We start from the raw sequence: 20619 nt of genomic DNA, 5'->3' as shown, positions 1-20619 counted from the left end.
ATGGGCAGAGGCCAATGGGATGAGGTTCAACATGGCTAAGTTACAGGTCCTGCACTTTGGCCACAACAGACCCATGCAATGTTACAGGCTTAGGGCAGAGTGGCTCAAAAGCTGTGCAGAGGAAAAGGATCTGGGGGTGTTGGTCAATGATTGCCTGAACATAAGTTGTCAGTGTTGGCCAAGAAGGCGAACAGCATCCTGGCTAGTATCAGGAATAGTGTAGACAGCAGGACCAAGGAGGTTATCATCCCCTGTACTCTGCTCTGGTGAGGCCACACCTTAAGTACTGTGTCCATTTTTGGGTCTCTCACTACAAGAAAGATATTGAAGTCATGAAGCATGTCCAGAGAAGGGCTACAAAGCTGGTGAAGGGTCTGGAACAGCCGCTCGGCTTATGGGGAGCGGCTGAGGGAACTGGGGTTGTTTAGTCTGTAGAAGAGGAGGCTCAGGGAAGACATTATTGCTCTTTACAACTACCTGAAAGGATGGTGTGGGGAGCGGCGGGTCGGCCTCTTCTCACAGATAACTAGTGATAGGACTAGAGGGAATGGCCTCAATTTGTACCAGGGGAGGTTCAGGTCTCAGGTTACGAGAAATTTCTTCTCAGAAAGAGTAGTCAGGCATTGGAAGTAGTCAGGAAGCCCAGAGAGGTAGTGGAGTTCCTGGGATTCCTGGGTTCTTGGGGGTGTTTAAGAAAAGGTTGGATGGCATGGGGTAGGGGCATGGTTTAGTGGGTGATATTGGTGGCAGGGGAATGATTGGACCAGATGATCTTGGAGGTCTTTTCCAACCTTAATGATTCTATGATCCTATGATTTATTTTCCTCCCACAGGAAGTTAATATGGATGACAAAAATTTTATTCCTGATTTATGAATGTAAGTGAAGAAATTAAAATCTATTATTTGTGAGTGTTGAATAGATACAGCATACTATAAATTACATTTTTTTGGTTACTGTGCTAGCGACCTCAACAAAATCACCTAGTTTCACATACATCTATTATTTAACTAGTTCTGAGATCCTTTCCCAGGAGAAATAACCCCAGGGTTTTGTTTATATGTTTTTCAGAAACAGAAGTTTTTTAACAATGTCAGTATCACTTTGCTTTCATATTTTCTGTATACCTGGAATGAAGTATGCAGTTTATCAAAACAGTCTTCAGAATTTCAAATACATAGGGAATATGATAACCTGGGTTCTGTCTATACATACAGTATAGAATTTCAGAGAAGCTACCGTGTAAAGCACTCATCCCTCTAATCTAAATTCAAACTTCTACTCAGACTGTGTGAAACTGATCTATTATTTTGACAATCTTCAGTGCAACATATCCCTTAAATAACAATATAGAATTTTTAAGTTACGCAGACTTTTTAGACCCTAAAATAAGAAGAAAATAAACATGCCTTGATTGCTTTATGTTTTTATGAGTGATTTCATATGAAAGATATGTATTTGTCACCTCTAACTTTGGTTTTGAGGCTTTGTCTCATATGGTTTTTGCTGCTACATTTTGCATGGTTTACTGCTATAATTCTTTGTAAATTTTGTTCAGCCCAGCAGCTGAAAACCTGTTAGTGAGTAACCAGAATTCCCAGTAACTCAAAAGAATAGGCAGAGACATTGACTGAGAGCCGTGGAGTTAAGAGACTGAAGGAGAAAGTGAAAGAAATATGGTATATACAATAAGTCTTTTCAATGTTTTCCATGGAAAAAGAAGAACACCTAAATACTAAAATAACCAACAATCTCTGAGCTTGTCTTTCCTTTTTAGAAAGGAAAACTCTTTGATATCTGGAACTTCCCTGAAGATTATTTCACTTGTGTTTTCAAATCAACAGTCTATTTTAAAGTAGTAAATTTCTTAATCAAGAACAAGGTTCATTTACACACTGTTATTTTGACATATACATGTGTTGTGGTTTAGCCCGGCTGGCAGCCAAACACCACACAGCCGTTCGCTCACCCTCCCCCCTCCCTCTCCGGGATGGGGGAGAGAAACGGGAAAGTGAAGTCTGTGAGTTGAGATAAAGACAGTTTATTAAGACAGGGAAAATAATAACAATAATAACAATAATAATAATAATAATAGTATTAATAGTAATAATGTGTACGAAATAAGTGATGCACAATGCAATTGCTCACCACCCGTTGACCGATGCCCAGCCTATCCCCGAGCAGCCGGCCCCCCCCTCCACCCCGGCTAGCCGCCCCTATATATTGTTCAGCATGATGTCAGATGGTATGGAATACCCCTTTGGCCAGTTTGGGTCAGCTGTCCTGGGTCTGTCCCCTCCCAGCTCCTGCTGCATCCCTAGCCTGCTCGCTAGCAAGACAGAGCAAGAAGCTGAAAAGTCCTTGGCTTGGTGTAATCACTGCTCTACAACAATTAAAACATCAGCATGTTATCAGCGCTCTTCTCATTCTAATCCAAAACATAGCACCCTGCCAGCTACTAGGAGGAAAATTAACTCTGTCCTACCTGAAACCAGGACAACATGCAAGTTCTACATCTATAACATTACTCCTGTTCAGTGGCAAACAGCTTGCAGCTCTTACAACAGATCTGTCTTGAAAGTACCTTTCACCCATGTTTCACTATTGATTAGCTTCTGCAGGGAAGAGAGGTAGTGCAGTTAGCTATTCTGGTATGGGAAGAGTGTGTAACCTCCAGCACTTCAGACTGATCTCAGCATGATTTACTCTGCCTCCACAACTTGTTTGTAGGTATTTACACAAAAAATGAAGATGCTTAATATTGACAACAAAATAAGAAAATAAAAGTTAATGTTTCGGATTTATCAAGGTCTTTTTATGCTGTGTATTAAATTTGCATGAGCCGTATTGGTCTAGTAGACAGTATTTCCATGTATTTCATTATGTATTGGTAGGTATGTTTGTCAGCAATATTCACGTTATACACCTTGCGGGAACACAGCGTATGTAGAGCTCCTTGGTTCTCATTGACTCTGCTATTTACAGCAGCTTCAGTGTGTAAATTAATTTCTTAGCTTGAAAAACCTGCCGAACTAACGTCATTAAAACAAAGAAATGACAAATTACCTTACTGAACAGCACCTGACATTAATTTAACAGTGGGACTTTTGTGTTATTTTCTTCAGTTCAATAAAAGCAAGGCCCTGACTTTTATTTTTTCTTGCTATACATATCTAGCAATTATCAGATCCCAAGTCAAAAAGCCTAAATTCTAGTCTTCACCCCACTCAGCTGCCATCAAATTATATCTAATTCCTTAACACCTAAAGCCAGTAGTGCAGCCAGTAATGCTTCTTATTTCAAACTTTTCAACCTGCCCAAAGTTCTGCTTTTGTGCATGCCTGGAAGCACTTCAGGCTCAACAGCAGCATAAATGCTAAGTAAGTTCAGTACTCAGATCTACCGTGGTGAACAAGTAGATGAGGAATTCCTTCATCTATTTTGCCTTCAGTGCTTAATCTGATAGGTGCTGTTACAGCATGCCTATTGGATTTGGCTTCACACAAAATACCACAACAGCCAGGGGAAGAGATGGCTTCCCTATTTTTTCTCCAGTGCTTAATACACTTACCCGTCTGAATCCTGCAAGAATTTAAATCTATGCTTTAGCCCTGAAGCTTATTGTCTTAACCATCAAATTATTGAAAATTCAAAGTTAATAGAATCGGGTAATGTTTTTAATCCCTTCTATTGAAGCATTTCTGTTTTACATAAGAGCATTCAATATTCAAAAGACCGGCGGAGAAAGAAAGAGCAGTATAAAACTTAACAGATTAGGAGGAGTCATTGGGCTCGTTCTTTTGCCTCAAGGATTATTATCCCTTTTACAGTCAAGGGATAAAAAGTTATTTTATGTCCAGAACTCTTCCAAGCAAATCTGTTAGCCACTAAGCTAGAAAGTCATTTTACTTCTTACAGTCAATAAATCATTAATTATAGTACAAAAGCTAAGACAGTATCAGCATTAGGTTTGCAGTAGATGTGGTTTTAAATGCCCCTCATACAGAAGCAAAAATTGACCTCAGAACTACGACATCCTGTATGAATGTATTATCCACTAAGTAAATATATAAAAAGTGGGCTTCTTTTCTACTTGTCTTTCAAAAAAAAAAAAAAGAGTGATTAAAATATGTATTGGTTTTGTTTCTCTTTAAAGAAAGTTTGGTAAAAAAAAGACCTTCAGATATGAAGCCACTTCCTCACAGATATGAACAGTGTCTAACCCCTGGAAGTGTGCTATTCCCCACTTTTTTGTTTGTTTGTTTGTTTGTTTTTGTTTTGTTTTGTTTGATTGATTGTTTGTTTCTTGTGGCTTCCTCTCTCCCCATGTATCTAACAAAGACCCTGAGTACCTACACAGTCAGTCTGTGGACTTTCCTTTTCAGGATGCAGTTTCTCAAATTCAGGTATCGCAATAAAAATCAAATATTAACATGAATCTGATTCGGATAACCTGTCTGATTAGGACAACCTGTCACAAAATCTCTCCATGCAAAGAACTGGTCAGTATTTCTTTTTTTCTTATAAACATTTCAAATAAATATATTTTGATTGTTTGAATTTCTTCCATATGTATTTCAGACCTTGCATTTTCAATTTAATTGAAAATATTTATGTTTATTTTGTATTTCACAGCTATTAAGTCAGTAAAAAAAAATTCTCCCAACACAAAACAACACAATTTCTTGCCATTGCCTACACCAGAAGAATTGTCATAGATTCAGTAACTTATATAAAATAATAGTAATAAATTATAAGAAAACAAGAAACTCACCTTTAAAAGGTTGATAGAAATCTTCACAGAGCTATTCAAACACAAACAGGGCTTAGGGCAGTCTTTAACTGTGAGGTACAGTTATCATTCAAGGGGAGTTTACTTTGAAGAGATGTAGATCACAGTTGGCACAACTTGTGTTTCAAAGCATGTCCAGACAAGTTGGTTCTGAGAGTCAGTATTGGAAATCCTGCCAATTGCCTCAGCAGGTCCCTTTCAGCCACGTGGGTTTTGATTTGTTTCTGGAAGTGTGGTGTGTTTCTCTGGCTGCTCCAACTGATTGTTGAATGTTAAGAGGCCCAGGCCTGTGTACAAAGGTGGACTGAAACTACATGTTAAATCTGAGGATGCTATTGGGAGAGGAAAAGGAAAAGATGAACTACCAATACAGATACAAGTGAAATATTTTCACTCACAACTTGTAAGCAAATGTTATAAAACTGTGAATCAGATTGTGCCAAAAGGCTTTCACATGCTTCTTTGTTATCCCTATTTGATTCAGGAAGCTCACATTTCAGTTTTGCATTTGTTCAGTAAGCAATGGCCTCTGAATGGTGTGCAAGCAGCCTTTCAGACACTGAACTTTCACTGAAGCCAGTAGAAGTCCTATTTCCTCATGTGAAAGCAGCATTAGTGACAGCTGAGCAGTGACCATCAGGCAGTTCTACCCTGTCTTATTTCAAATCCATTACATTCAGCAGATATTTTATAGGGAGATTAATTTCCTTTCATTATCTGATATTTGCTGTAAAACTCATTTTCTCCTTGAAAGAGTTCTTTCTTTTTCTGGCAGAAAAATAAGAACTACAGTAGAATGTTGGAAATTGAATGGCTTTATTCCAAGAGGAGGAAAGAGGATGCAGAAATATTCACCAGGAAGGAGGACTTTCTGGCTCCTTGTGTTCTATTTATATATATATTTTAGGATGATGCTCTGAACAGATATATGGAAAGAAGAATATTGACAACACAATAGCAGCAAAAGGCTTTACACGCATATTACATACTCTATCCTCCAAGAATGCATCTTCTCCATGAATAAAAGTAGTGGCTCCACATGACTGCATAGTGTATCTATTTCAGAAAGCCAGAGTGAACAAATGGATCCTTCCCACACTATCAGTAGATTCTTTCCAGAAAGTAGCTGAACAATAGAGAAAGATTAGGTTTATGCATTAAATACATATATACATATATATATGTTTATATACTCATATCATCCATTAGAAGTAATCACCTATCTAGTTTTTAGATACCAGCAGTGTATGCTACATCAGCCTTGCATGCTGTTTAGAATTTTTGTGCAGTTACCAAGAGAGGAAATTAAAGATTATATCTGAAAAGTAGTTTAAAAGGTGAACATAATATGAATGAAATGAAACATCTATTAAAGATGCTGGGCAAGTTTTATTCTGATTTACAGCAGTGCTGCCGTCATGCCTGCAATGACATTACACTGGTATAATGAGGAGAGAAATATGACCCATTGAAATAGCACATTCATTTTGAAAGTAAAATAGGACTAAGGGTTAGATCCACATAAGGATATCAGAGCCTAGCCTCAGGGTAAAGTGTGTGCCTAAAATCCCTGAGTAATTTAAGGAGGCCACTAGATGATCAGGATTAGTAATCTTATAATTCCCAATAGGTATCTGATGGGATAAGGAAGGATATATCTAAAATGAGTAGCAGACAGGAACAGTCCTGAAATTCTACCCCTTCCTGAAGCACAGATACCCTCCTCCAGTCTTCAGTTACAAAGCCTGGGAAAAACTGGAATTCATAAACCTGATCCATCTCCAGGATTTATGTGCATATTTTTCCCTTGCGGTCATGGCTATCTTTTATATAGTAATCTTGCTGAGATGTAATTTATCTGGTTAGGCAGACAGGGGTTCAATACTTTCCTTAAAGTAAAAGAACTCAAAGCTTCACCTTGTAGCTGCTTTCAAAGCATATAATCATCAGGCTAAAACACAGAGACCATAAATAATACAATGCAGTACATAGATAATGTACAAGCAGAACAAAAACATTTACACTTCAGTAAAATGTACAAAAGAAATCCAGTATATGGGCTTGGACAGATGATGAACACAAAAAGTAAACAAATAGAAGAGAGAACTTGAGTTAAATGATAGATAGCAAGTTCTGAACACAGGAACCTAAATATTGGAAACTGTTGTGTCACAGCACAGCAGAGTTTTAAGGAGTTCTCAGAAGAGAGCAATACATTAATTTCACTGAAAATGAAGGTCAGGAGAGAATGAAATCAAAACAGCCCACAGCTAGGTGATGGAAGCTGACAGGAGATACTGATTAGTAGGTGAGGTTTGCACATACGTGTATGAATTGGGTGGGCATGTATGTCTATGCACTATGCACTGAGAGTGCTGAATGTACAGAATCAAAATTTCACTGAAGATAGAAAATCAGAGAATACTAAGGTGATGGAGAAATAAAGTGTTATGCTACACTGTAACATGTATGTACACATGTCCCTGTCTGTGAATACACATGCTTCAACACTACACTCAATAGCTCTATGTCACACCTTCTCCCTTCCCCAGACTGGACAATCTACCCAGAGGCAGTTATCGCTTAAAAGGTGCATCCACAGAGTAACACTGGAATTGAACAAGATCTGGGGTTTAGTCATGTGCACCACACCCTACCACCACCCTCAGCTTGTATCACCTACTTGGCTTAGCTTTGCAAATATCTTCTTCTGAATGAAATGGACAGACAGACTGGTATACGGAAAGACACTTACACAGGCATAAATCCAGAGTTCTATAAATTGCAAAACAAATATGTTTATTGTTGGGTTCTGTAGCAATATACTTCTTTTGACAGCAAGAAAATATGGCCTGGAATTGCTTTTGATGAGTACATGAGAGACAAACTATATATTTTGTCTCATAATTTCACAGTCCAATAATTAAAGAGTCCCTGACTACCTTGCACCTGGTCAGTTGCCCATGTCAGGGCTTATCGAAAGAAAGCCAAGGCAAAATTTAAGAATGAATAGTCTTCAGTAATAAAATTACAGAAACAACTAGAATCCAGGTTAGAGTATAACAGAGTTAGGATGAAAATGAAAGTGTGAATCTAATTTATTAGTTTTAATTAACCTGATGTGATAATATAAAAATGTGCTATTTATCTTTGTGTGGGTAGGCCCTATACTTGTTAGCCAATACTTTTGTTTTATTGGCTAATTAATAAAAGATCAAATATTGATAGCTTGAATTGTATTTAAACTTGAGATGATATCATATCATTTTACAGTTTGTTTCTCTCAAGTGACTGTCCACATCAAAAACACCACCATAACAAGCAAAGGATAATACTTTGTTGTAGGGTAACCCAGCAGGCACCTAAGCACCACAAAGCTGTTTGCTCACTCACCCCACCCTCCCCAGTGAGATGGGGGAGAGAATCAGGAAAAAATGTGAAACTCATGGGTTGAGATAAAGTCTAATAGGAAAGAAAGGGGGTGTGAGGGTGGAGGACAATACACAAAGCAAGAAAGCAAGTGATGCACAATTGCTCACCACTAGCCAACTAACGCCCAGCCAGTCCCCAAGCAACGGCACTCCCTCCTGGCCACTTCCCCCCAGCTTTTATCGCTGAGCATGGTGTTATATGATATGGAATATTCCTTTGGCCAAGTTTAGGTCAACTGTCCTGGCTGTGTCCCCTCCCAGCTTCTTGTGCACCCCCAGCCTCCTTGCTGGCAGCAGGGCAGCAGAAGAAGCTGAAATGTCCTTGACTTAGTGGAAGCACCACTCTAAATTAAAACATCAGTGTGATATCAACATAATTCTCCTTCTAAATCCAAAACACAGCACCATACCAAATATTATGAAGAAAATTAACTCTATACCAGCCAAAGCCAGGACACAATCTTAACTCAATATCTAGCTTTTAGTTAACTTCTACCTTAATAAACAATTATATTTTCATTGATAATTTTCCACTAAGTTCAACTGACCTTAACAGTAACTGTTATTCATGTTACTATAGGACAGAGCTAAATAAAAAAGTAGCCTTCTTCCAGATTATCATAGGCCAGTTTGTGAGCAGACACTCTTTTACTGTTAAAAAAAAAAAAAAAGGCACAAAAACAAATTAATAGCTGACTTAAACATGTTTCAAAGCTTCCTCAGCAAAATATTTTAAAATTCCTGGGTTTGTTTCTCTTACAGGATATATGTCTCCCCAGGAGGTAATATATACTCGTATATATATATATATATATATATACTCGTATATATATATATATATATATTACTATATATATATATATTACTATTAAAAATACACTTTTTGAATTAATGTATTATTGAATTATTGAATTTCATACTCAAAGTTCCATGCATTGCATCAAAGTGCAATGCATAAAACAAATGTATTTGACTGTTCAAAAGAAATGTACATTTTCCCTGTATGCATGATTTTATCTCCTCAGAATACTCCTTCTCCCAAAATTGTTTTAAAATTATTTTTCTTTCTTTCAAATTTTCTTTCAAATTTCAAATGAATAAGCCCCTGAATGTATCATTGTTAATAGAACAATGAAGCCATTCCCTATTAAACACAATTAACAGGGACTATCAATTTCAGATTTATGCCTGACAGTTCAAACACATTTTTGCCATAAAACAGGTTTGCAGGTCTTAAAAGGTTTCAGATTTCTCTAAACCATACTAAGAGCATAACGTGAATATTTTAAGCAGCTTAGTTTTGACTTAAATATATTTGCTCAGGATATGCTGGCAGCATCCCAAAATGCAGTGTAATACCCCTAAATCTGGCAATCCCAAACTCAATTTAAGAAAGCAGATAATATGGACTAGCAGCATTAAAGCAAATAAATTCAATTAACTGTGTTTTTTTTCTTAATTTGTTTTCTCTAGCTTGAAATTACAAAGGATGGATAAAACTGTGGGATTAATGAAGAAAGAAATTAATGGAAATGGAATACAAAACAAAAAGGAAACACAGAAGTCCAGGAGCTACTATTCATTACTCAACTCTCAATAAGTGGTTGCAGTTGTATAGTAATATCCAGTTTAAAGTAGCCATTATGCAGAATGTAAACTCCACCATTGGAATCTTGTAGATATTCACCAGAATGTTATCAGAGAAACATTATACTCATTTGAAAGCATTTACTTCCTCTGAAAACAGGAAATAATGGAAAAAATATATTTATTTATGGAAAATAATGTGTTTATTGTAAAAGCCCTGCAAAATTATCTGTTCCTGGGATTTCTCTCATACATAAAGACTAATTCAATTCATTGTTAAATCAGTTATGCAGCCTGCTGTATATGCATACTGAGATGTTGACACTTAGGTGTTCCAAGATCAAGATAACAGAGAAACAGCCAAAAATAATTACAGCATAGTAGCGCATTTTGCAAATGAAAACAAACTGCTTGTATTATTTAGTTACTGCTTAAAGGTATTTCCTCTTTTGCTGCCTACATTTCAGCCTGCTTAAGAACAGAAAGACCAAGTTCTTTTCGTGCGATACTCTTTACATAAAACACTGGAAGTATTCATAAAAACCTACTGTTGAATAAATTGTAAGTTCCCAGCACTCACTAATTTTATGTTTTAAAAGTAAAACATTATTTTCAAATATCTATTATATTTCCAACGATATCTAAAAGTCAACAAAAGTAACTTTACCAGCAAAGCATGTTGTATTTCCCATCAAGTATATTTCAGGGCTCATAAGGGGTTCATTCTAAAGAACACTGTAGCATATGTATACCCATATGCTTTGTTTACAGATGCATCTGTTTTGATTTGATATTTATGTTTCAAAATGTCATTTACTTTAAAAAACAGATACATTAAGTGAAATAGAGTCCACAAGATTTGCCTTGAATGACTGATGGATTTTCAAACCTCTTTTTTTAGTTAAATATACTCTGGTAAATGTGGAATGGAAATTGCACAATCTTTTATGAAGACGGAAATTGCATTAAGTTTGTAATTAATAATTGTAAAATTAAGATGTAAAGCAATTTTTTTGCAAATTTGGTTGCTATGAATATTTAATTTTGATATTCATTATGGTGTTGAAGTCCTTGAATGCTGTAATGCTAAGTAAATGCTAAGTAAATTCAGATATTTGAACAGTTTTCAACTAACCAGTTTTAAACCTCTTCGTAGAACTCCTTTGCTTCACAATTCATCTTGACACATAGGGTACCTTTTTCTAAGACAACCCTGTCTTATAGGATAAGATCATTCCACATTCAGAAAGCCTCAAACTTGGGTAAAAATGGAATATTTGGTCTACAAGCTCTTCTTGCCTTATACAGGTGTGTCATAATGCTATAATTATTTCACTAATACTATGTGTTTATTCTGGAATAGTGTGTGTCCATTCTGAACATACATTTCCAAGGAAGGTTTATGTACAAACATGAGTGCACAACTAAATAATGGAAATATACCAATGGCCATTTATATTAAAGGTTTAGAACAGGGCATAGATAATTCAAAACTACCATTCTAACTGCTATTGCATTAGTAAATTGGATAAACTATTCTGAATTGAATAAACATTTCAGATTATTGTGTTGTTTTGTTTTTTTTTTCTTCTTCCTCTTCTTGTTTTTCTTTTCCCCATAGTCTATGCTGTTTGTGAAAGAGATTTAATAGCAATGGAGATCTACAAAATTCTGTAAAATTATCCAGCCGTCATCAAGACCAGAAAAGCTGGTAAGTGACTGGATGTGGTCAAAGTGCTTCCACTTCCTGTGGACTCCTATGCATAGGAATACACATGTTCACCCCCCCTTAAAAATCAGGTGCAAATTTAGTTACAATTTGGTATATTCTAAGATCACATTGTGTAATATTTCTTCCTACTTGATCAGACTTAAACACTCTCATTGACATCCTTTGAACTGCACAAAAGATTAACAGTCCGGGAGTATTTAGTAAGCCTCAATTTAAACAGGAAAAATCTAGTGTAAGTTTAGGACTCTAGCACAGAATTATACTGTATGAGAGGAGAATAACACAAAGTTCCTTTATAAGAGCACTAAAATGTTCTTGGTCAAATTCTGCATCAAGATCATTGCACAAGTATATACTAGATCTAAATGCTGTCACTTCAGACTCCATCTCTATATTTGCTTAGCTATAATTTTCAACCTCTAAGTGTGTTTTAAACTTTGTATAAATTATATGTACAAATATATTCAATATATATTCAAATGGTTAGTACACTTGTGATTTGTTTTGTTACAAAATAATCTGAGATACCAAATACTGGCTGATTACTTTTCCTTTAAAATTTAAATATCCTTAATTATTGCAGAAATTGGAAAGCATAAACAGGAATAACAGATTACCAAGCAAATCCATATTCCACCTTGTTATTAACATTTCCTGACTCTTTAATGTAAAGTGAGGAATTAATCCTTCAACACTTCAATTCCTTAGTGAGTGCAAAAGAAGTTTGCTACACACTTCATTCAGTTATAAAATCCTTGTGAGAAGGCTGCCTGCCTTCTAGGTTATTTCACCAATAAAACACAAAAAGTTGAGAGAAAACTGATCTCCTAACAGTCAGAATTCAACATACCAGTCTGAGAGAAGAAACCAAGGTGGTAGTAAAATCTACTGCTGTGATATATACAGTTTTCCTCATCCAAATATAACATCATTGATAAAACAAGGAAAGATTAATGTTGAAACTAAAACCAGAGAGATTTAGATTAGATATTAGGAATAGATTAGATATTAGGAAGAAATTATTTACTGTGAAGGTGGTGAGGCACAGGAACAGGTTGTCCAGAGAAGTTGTGGATGCCCCATCCCTGGAAGTGTTGAAGGCCAGTTTGGATGGGGCTTTGAGCAACCTGATCTAGTGGAAGGTGTCTCTGCCTTGGAACTAGACGATCTTTGATGTCTCTTCCAACCCAAACCATTCTATGATTCTGTGATTCTATGACTGAGTGCTGGCACAGGTTGCCTAGAGAGATCGTGGTCTCCCTGTTTGGAGATCTTCAGTCTGGGCATGATACTGGGCAACCTGCTCTGGATGTCCCTGCTTCAGCAGGGAGGTTGGACCAAATGACCTCCAGAGGTCCCTTCCAACCTCAACCATTCTGTGATTCTGTAACAGACTAAATGTAGCATGAATCATAATAAGTTTGCAGTAGCCTTCATTTTACTACTTCTACAGATTGTCATCAAAATAATATTATAACTGAGGAGACAAAGAAAATACTTTGTCCCACTTTCCTTCAGTGCAATCTTTCATTGCATTATCAATTGGAATGAGCAAAGAGGAAAAAAGTGGGTGGGCATAGAGCTAAGATAGTTTATGGCCACATAATTTTAACTTTGCTGAAATGCTATTAATATGCATGTAGTATACAGACTAGTCTGTAGTATTTATTGAAACCAGTGATCAAAATCTTTGAGCCCTTATTTGTAGAGTTCTTGCACAAGAACTCTTGAATAACTGTTCTTGAATAGCTTCATATGTGAATAAAAGAATGCCTGTTTCTACCTGACCTCTCCCTTTTAGAACATTCTTCTTCCACAGCAACAATATCCACACAGGGAGTTCTTCAGCAACAATTTATATGTTAATAATTTACGGTTCTACTTAACCCAAAGTATCTTTCAAACATTCCCTTAGAGACTTAAAAAAAACACTGCAAAGACATTTTTGGATAGTTAGGTTTATCAAAAAAAAAAGGCGGGGTGGGGGGGAGAAGAGGATAAAGAATATGAGTTTAGATTTCAATCATATTCAGAGGCAATTTAAGGTTTCCTGCTGGCAACAAATTACCATTCCTATTCTAAGAGGATAAAAATTGAAAATTATTTCTGTAGACTCTAAAAATACATAAATTGTAACCAGATTGCAAAAAGAAAGCAGCAGTATTTCAATATTTTGTTTTTTGTTTTCTGTTTTTTTTTTAAAAAAAAGGTCCGTCAGACTCAAAACCAAGCTCACAGGCTTTCACATAATAAAGAAAATATTATTACTTTAGTACGGACACAAGAAAAAAAAAGAGATTCTAAGCTTATTCAAATTTGAAAGCCAAAAGCGTCAAGATTTCTAAATCCAAATTTGAGGTTAGTAGACAAAAGCTACGAAGTTATTGCACAGATGTTATTTTATAAATTAGTCTTATACACAGGCAATTTTTTAATTTGTTTATTTGTTCTTTTGACTCGATCTAAAAGGGTATATTATGCACACACGTATACACATTAATTTGTGGGGATGGGAGGATATGTATCTACTATCTATCTGCTAATCCATAAATAAAAACAGGACTTGAAAATTTTAAAAATTTCTGTTTCTGTAAGCTTTAATATTTTAAATGGTTTTTCAGCAGTTATCAATATCATCAAACAAACAAACAAAAAGAACTGCCCATAGCCATTTGTAGATTCCTGACAACCACTGGCTGTCATTCAGGTATAGTACTTGCTTAAATTTATCCATTCAAAGCAATGCTTTATTTTAATACTACTGCAATTTCTCTATTGTGTATTTGTCTGGGCATTGATGACTTTTTTTTTTTTTTTTTGACTAGTATCCAGCCAAACAAGCAAGATCTTGGGAGATCTATTTTCAAGAATATCTAAATCAGACAGGTAGAGAAATCCTTAAACTGGGCTTCTCTACATTCATCCGTAATCACTTATTTCATAATTGTATCATTAACTTCATACACAGCTATACTTGTAGAGCTCCTTTTAATTTTGTCCAAAGGAAATATTTCTAAAATTGGCACATGAAGAATCTTGGCATATGGATGAAATCTCTGTATCTTCTTTGTGTTTAATGTTTGCAGTACATAAACACACCGTCCTTAACAAGGCATCGCAATCTTCATGACTTTCCCCACGATGTTACTTAAAGATATTGCTTTAGTTTGTGGAAGCAGCGAGCCAATTCTCCTTCTGGGCTTTGGACTTTCAACTGCCCCACTGGGGAGCTACAGGATTATTTTAAATAATAAACTTTCTTACTAAGAGGTAATGATGAAAGTGATCTATTGATCTAACAATGGTCAATAGATCTTTCTTGTGACACAGGAATGTTTCTCAACAGCAGAGTTTGATTACAATATGAAATTATGCTCTCCGCTTTCTGTGGTCTTAAAATAGTAAATTCCATTTTCTAAATCACTAAAATCACTAATATCTATGCCCAGAAGGATTTATTTATTTATTTATTGATGAATAAGATAAAAGATAATATTACCTCCAAGTTTCTAGGAAACATTTTCACATTTCTACCCCGGCTGAACACAATCTTCTTTTGAGAGAAGCAATACAAGAAACTGAAAGTTGTATACAAGCTTGTGTAGCTAGAAATATCATCATGTACATTTCAATAGGCCATTAGCTCCACTGCTGGCACAGACCTCAGATAACTGAAATTATCCAGACTGTTTAGTATTTTACTTGGAGATCTCCAAGGATAACGTTAAGCTTTTAAAGTAACATTCTATTCTGCATAAATGCTGAAATTATATTATATAAAGACTGTGATGCTTTTGTAGAGATGCTCTACTTGGAAAAAAGAAAAGAAAAGAAAAGAAAAGAAAAGAAAAGAAAAGAAAAGAAAAGAAAAGAAAAGAAAAGAAAAGAAAAGAAAAGAAAAGAAAAGAAAAGAAAAGAAAAGAAAAGAAAAGAAAAGAAAAGAAAAGAAAAGAAGAAAAGAAAAGAAAAGAAAAGAAAAGAAAAGAAAAGAAAAGAAAAGAAAAGAAAAGAAAAGAAAAGAAAAGAAAAGAAAAGAAAAGAAAAGAAAAGAAAAGAAAAGAAAAGAAAAGGAAAGGAAAGGAAAGGAAAGGAAAGGAAAGGAAAGGAAAGGAAAGGAAAGGAAAGGAAAGGAAAGGAAAGGAAAGGAAAGGAAAAGAAAAGAAAAGAAAAGAAAAGAAAAGAAAAGAAAAGAAAAGAAAAGAAAAGAAAAGAAAAGAAAAGAAAAGAAAAGAAAAGAAAAAAAGATACATTGGCCACTTCTCTCACCAATATTTTTATTGACATCTTTCTGCAAAAAGACAAATGAGCTGTGTTTTTGTGATCCTGCTCCAGAACTGTATTTCCACATTTTCCACTGCAGAGCTGAGTAATTACCTTTGGCTGAATACTGCTTTGCAGAGTGCCATATACCATTTTTTATATGTTATCATACTTAGTATGTGTTTTAAAATTCTCTCTTTCCTCTACTCTATCTAATTATTTTATTCATATATGAAGAATGTATTACTTGTTTCTTAACCTTCTTTGTCTTAATCTCCAGTAACAGCACAGTAACTCACTGATATCATTTTATATATTCTATGCTTATGCATGTTACAGAAAACATAACATAAGAATAGCTGTAAAGTAGCATCAAAAAAACTATTTTTCCAATACACACTACCCTGTTTTCAACACAGTGCAATAGTCAAAATTTAAGGGAAAGGGAAAAAACAAGGCAAACATGGAATAACTCTTACTCTAGTTTCTTCGACTTTCCACAATTACTTATCTAGGGACTTACAGAGCCAAAAGTGGCAGTAGTGTCCAGTGGAGACCTTTCTTCCTTAAATGTTGGTAATTACTGAGAGGTTAGGGGCCAGAACATTCACTGGCAATGAATTACATATTTTTCTTATTCATAGTCCATGCTTCTTTTCATTTCTTTTAAATACTCTACCTGAAAACATTCAAATTGCCATATTCTTTTATAAAAAGTGAATAACCATTCATTAGTCTCCTTCCTCTGTTGTTCATGACTTTCTAGACTTCTAGAAAGATTATCTCCATAGTATAAAATATTTATATTTTTACCTGTTCCTTTCCTAATAACGTATTATATTGAAAGAAGGTAATGTTGAAACTAGCTCTAAAAGAGTCTTACCTACTGTCATTTGCATTTTGAAATTCATAAAATTTCTTATTATGAAAGACGGGATTACACCTACATTAAATCTTATACAGAGAAAGATAAAACACCTATGTCTTGAATCATGTAGGCCTTGTTAAGGTAAAACACTGTTCACTTATGTGAAGTTATAGCATGCCTGAAGTCCATTACCCCAGGCATTCACAGCACATTAAATTTAAGGCACTTTTGAAAATGGAAGCTTATCACATTTGAAAGGTTTTGTCTAACTTGCTCCCTGCTTGCATAACTGACCACAGTGTTGATAAGAGAAGCAAAAAAATAAAATAAAATAAAATAAAATAAAATAAAATAAAATAAAATATTCTGTTTCCTACTGAAAGGAAGGTCATATAATAACAAATAATATACACAAACAAAAAATAAGCTAGTAGTGTTTATAGAAGTTTAAATGTTAGTCTTAGCTCTGAAATAAACTTTTTGTTCAAAAATGTTTGCCTGTGATATAAGCCAACCTAAATGAGTATCTAAAAGTCTCAAATTCTGCTGAAAGGCAACTAATTTCCAAAGAATACGTAAAATTTAGTTAAGAAAAATCTAATTATAAAATATGCACTAAAGATGTTTTTCAAAAGCAAGAGAACTGTAATCCTCTATAGTTCCAGCTCAATATCAATGCAAACATAGTGGACGAAAGGTAGATGTTTTAGAACTCTTAATGTGCATCTGAAAATCTTAGTATATTCATTTCCTTTGCCAATCCTGACAGAAAATCCTTTTGTTCATCAGCACAGTCATCTTTCCTAACTGCAAAATATTTCATTATCACCCAGACTAGAGCCTTTCATTTTTTCTCTCATTCTGCTTAGCACAAAAAGCTCAGCTATCTTTAGGATGGAAGCAAAGCCAATATTTTCTGGTTTTCAGTAGTTTTATTTTCTGCCAAAGTAGACAACATGAGCTTTCATGGATGACTTCAGCTTCAGAATTAAACAAGCTCTAAAACATAGGCTAATATTTAGTCACTTCCTTAGGCTTCTTGTTTTTAAAAAATTATGGTTCAACAGGACGAGTCATGGGAATAAAATACATTCTGGCTTTCCACCTATTAACCATATTTGTGAAGATATCCATGTGGGTAATCTTTTGTGAAAATTGTGTCTAATCAGATATGGCAGCAATGAAGACCCTCTATCTCTTCAGGATTTCCCTAGTTGCCCTGCAAGGCTTAGTGCAGCAAAGGCTGGGAAAAAAACTGCCAGTATGCTAGTTGTAGTGTGCTAGTTGTAGTGTGCTAGCCAGTGTGCTAGTTGTAGTGTAGTTTTAGGCTGTCAGTTTAACAGAAATGAACTTTAATATGATCTTCTGATTTACAGTACTACTTGTTGCACCTGGCAATATTAGCATAAGCACCTCCTCTTAAAACAAAGTGAAGGTAGGCCACTGTGGTTCTGGGGCAGAGGCAGATTCACTCTCTAAATGAAGATTTCCCTAATGCTATCACTCCATGGTAAAAACAAGTTGATGTGTTAATTAGTACCATTTCCAAACCCTTAGCAGCTGGTGGGTGTGGTGGGTTTGAGGGGGCGTGAGGGGGTGGGGGGGTAAATGCATGACAGCATGTTTTAATTTCATAGTTTCATTCACAGAATTTAGCTCTTTTCTTCTGAGGATACCATATTCTGAACTGTCCTCTTTTTTTTTTCTTTCTTTCTTTTTTTTTTTTTTTTAAGTTCATGAATATGCTTGACTGTGTTTTTTGCTGAATTTCACAACTTCATTCTTGAATTTTGGGGTTTTTTTTTGTTTTCATGAGCATTTTGAAAATATTCACAAAGATCACACTACGTGAGAAGAGTTTCTGCCACCTTCACAACTCCTTGCTATCCCATCCTCACACTATTTGTCAGGAAGCAGATGGATAGTCCTTATGAGATCTTCCATCCAAGACCCCTGATGCACCCTCAGGCAATTCTCCCAGTTTATGTTAAACAACAACTCCAGAAAAGGAGAGATTCTTCAGCTTTTTTTTTTCTTTTTTTTTTTTCCTGCATTTGGGCAACCATCACAAGAAAACTTAAGTATGTGCACACATTCACATAGGCCTGCAATTGTAAGACTATTGCTGCCTAGTTACTTTGTTCAATTCACAGATATACTGTGTCACCCTGATGACTGCTAAAAATAAGTAATAAAGGGACCTACTATCAAACATCCAATAATCTCTTATTGAATATATGTTATTCTATAGTGAAAACATTGCTGTTTACTTTTGTAAATGTTTAACTAGAGTGGAGCAGCTTAATTTTCTGTCCTTATAACCATCAGATGGGTTTTGATGAATAAGAAACCAGTACATAGTGCAACCCCAAAATAAAACAGGAATTTGGAATGGTCTGTAGTAACAGGGGAAAAAAAGGCTTCCAAAAGCATGCACTACAACTTTCTATATAAGTAATCCTTCTAGCAATCTAGAAGGAAGCAGTCAGGAGAATAAACAAAATCAATGGGAAAACAGCTAGATGCAACATTTCTATCCAACTGAAGCACTTACCCATGAAAAGAGTGGAAAAAGCTCAGTAAAGCAACCCAAGCTGTGTTTATATGAGAATATGGTACAGTCTTACCTTAAGTTTTGACAAATACAATGTTTAATGAACATTAATGATCACAGAATGATACAACAGCATAGTTATATTTGAAATACTCAATGTCTAGAAACAAAAGGTCACAAATGGGTAAAATTGAAGACATTGTGATTAGCTAACACTGATTTGATATTTAAATGTGACTTTCCTCTGGATAGGTAGGTTTAAAAAGATATTACAAAATCTGATTTAATGCATTTTTAGACACATTTTTCTTAGGCGTATCACAGTCACAAAGTTACTGCAGGCATTTTGAATGTTGTGACTGATAGAGTCTACTGAGATCTGAAGAGATAAGCTTTAATAACAGTCATATTTTATAGCCTTTCATTCTCAAGGACATTCAAACTCATAGCAGTGTTGAAAAAACGTTGCACGTTTCTTTCCCAAATTTCCATTTTCTTCCCTCAGCTATTTACAGATGAAGCATGCACAAGGCTTACCACTTCCCCTGAATTGTCTCTGTGTATGTTTGCTTCACAGTTACAAAAAGATCAAATGTGGGCATAAATAAAATATTTTAAAAAATCTTACTGTTTTCATGGTATATATAGCCTTTGTAGGTAAGACAGTGTTTTTGGAGTTTTGTTTTTTTGGTAGTGGTGCTTTTTTTTTTTTTTCCACTAACCACTCTCAGTTCCTTTCTGTGTTCTGCATTTTCATCACTTAAGACTTTTAACACACCTTCATTACTGTTCTCAAACTACCTCCATGCGACCTATGGATTCCCCTCCCCACACTCCCCAAACAAACAAAAAGCAAACAGAGTAGTGTAGTCAGGGATATCTGGAGACATGTCTAAGTAGTTCATTGTCTAAAATAGCTCAAGGTATGAAGATGAGCACCAAAAAAATATTAGCCAAAAATCACACTTCTCTGAAAATGGACTCACACAAAAGTACAGTTATTAAAAATCAGCAAGATATACTCGCTCAGTGCATAATAAATCTTCTTTAAAAAAGAAGAATAAATCCACTTTTGCATCATATTAGTTATGACCAGTCACTGGTCTTACGTTTTGCATATTTTGCACAGTTATATTTTAACTTTCCAGCTTCAGAGATTGAAATACTTTGACTAGAGTGGCTGTGGAGTCTCTTTCTCTGGAGATATTCAAAACCTGCCTGGGTGCCATCCTGTGCAACGTGCTCTGGGTGACCCAGCTTGGAAGGGGGTTGGACTAGATGATCACCAGAGGTCTCTTCCAACCTCAACCATTCTGCGATTCTGTGAAATATCAAATGGTCATTCTTACGTAGACTAGAAAGACATGAATATGGATGCTATATAACACCAGAAAGA

The 20619-nt window shown here is 35.4% G+C and overlaps 1 protein-coding gene across 18 annotated transcripts in view; it reads right to left on the bottom strand.

Moving 5' to 3' along the window:
• The window catches only part of GRIK2 (glutamate ionotropic receptor kainate type subunit 2), a 414885-nt gene that overhangs the window by 377604 nt on the left and 16662 nt on the right, over nucleotides 1–20619 (bottom strand). For 7 of the 18 annotated variants that reach the window (XM_050709387.1, XM_035561784.2, XM_035561786.2 and 4 more), the window contains exon 1: nucleotides 4774–4942. The exons of the other annotated variants lie outside the window; for them this stretch is intronic. The gene's annotated coding sequence lies outside the window, so the exon portion shown is untranslated. Of the gene's footprint in view, nucleotides 1–4773; nucleotides 4943–20619 lie in introns of those variants that run through there. 18 annotated transcript variants of the gene reach the window in all.

This window comes from Cygnus atratus, chromosome 3 (assembly GCF_013377495.2).
Source record: "Cygnus atratus isolate AKBS03 ecotype Queensland, Australia chromosome 3, CAtr_DNAZoo_HiC_assembly, whole genome shotgun sequence".
Classification (NCBI taxonomy): Eukaryota; Metazoa; Chordata; class Aves; order Anseriformes; family Anatidae; genus Cygnus; species Cygnus atratus.
The sequence above is the reverse complement of the archived record's forward strand: the minus strand, read 5'-3'. Positions and strand labels throughout refer to the sequence as shown.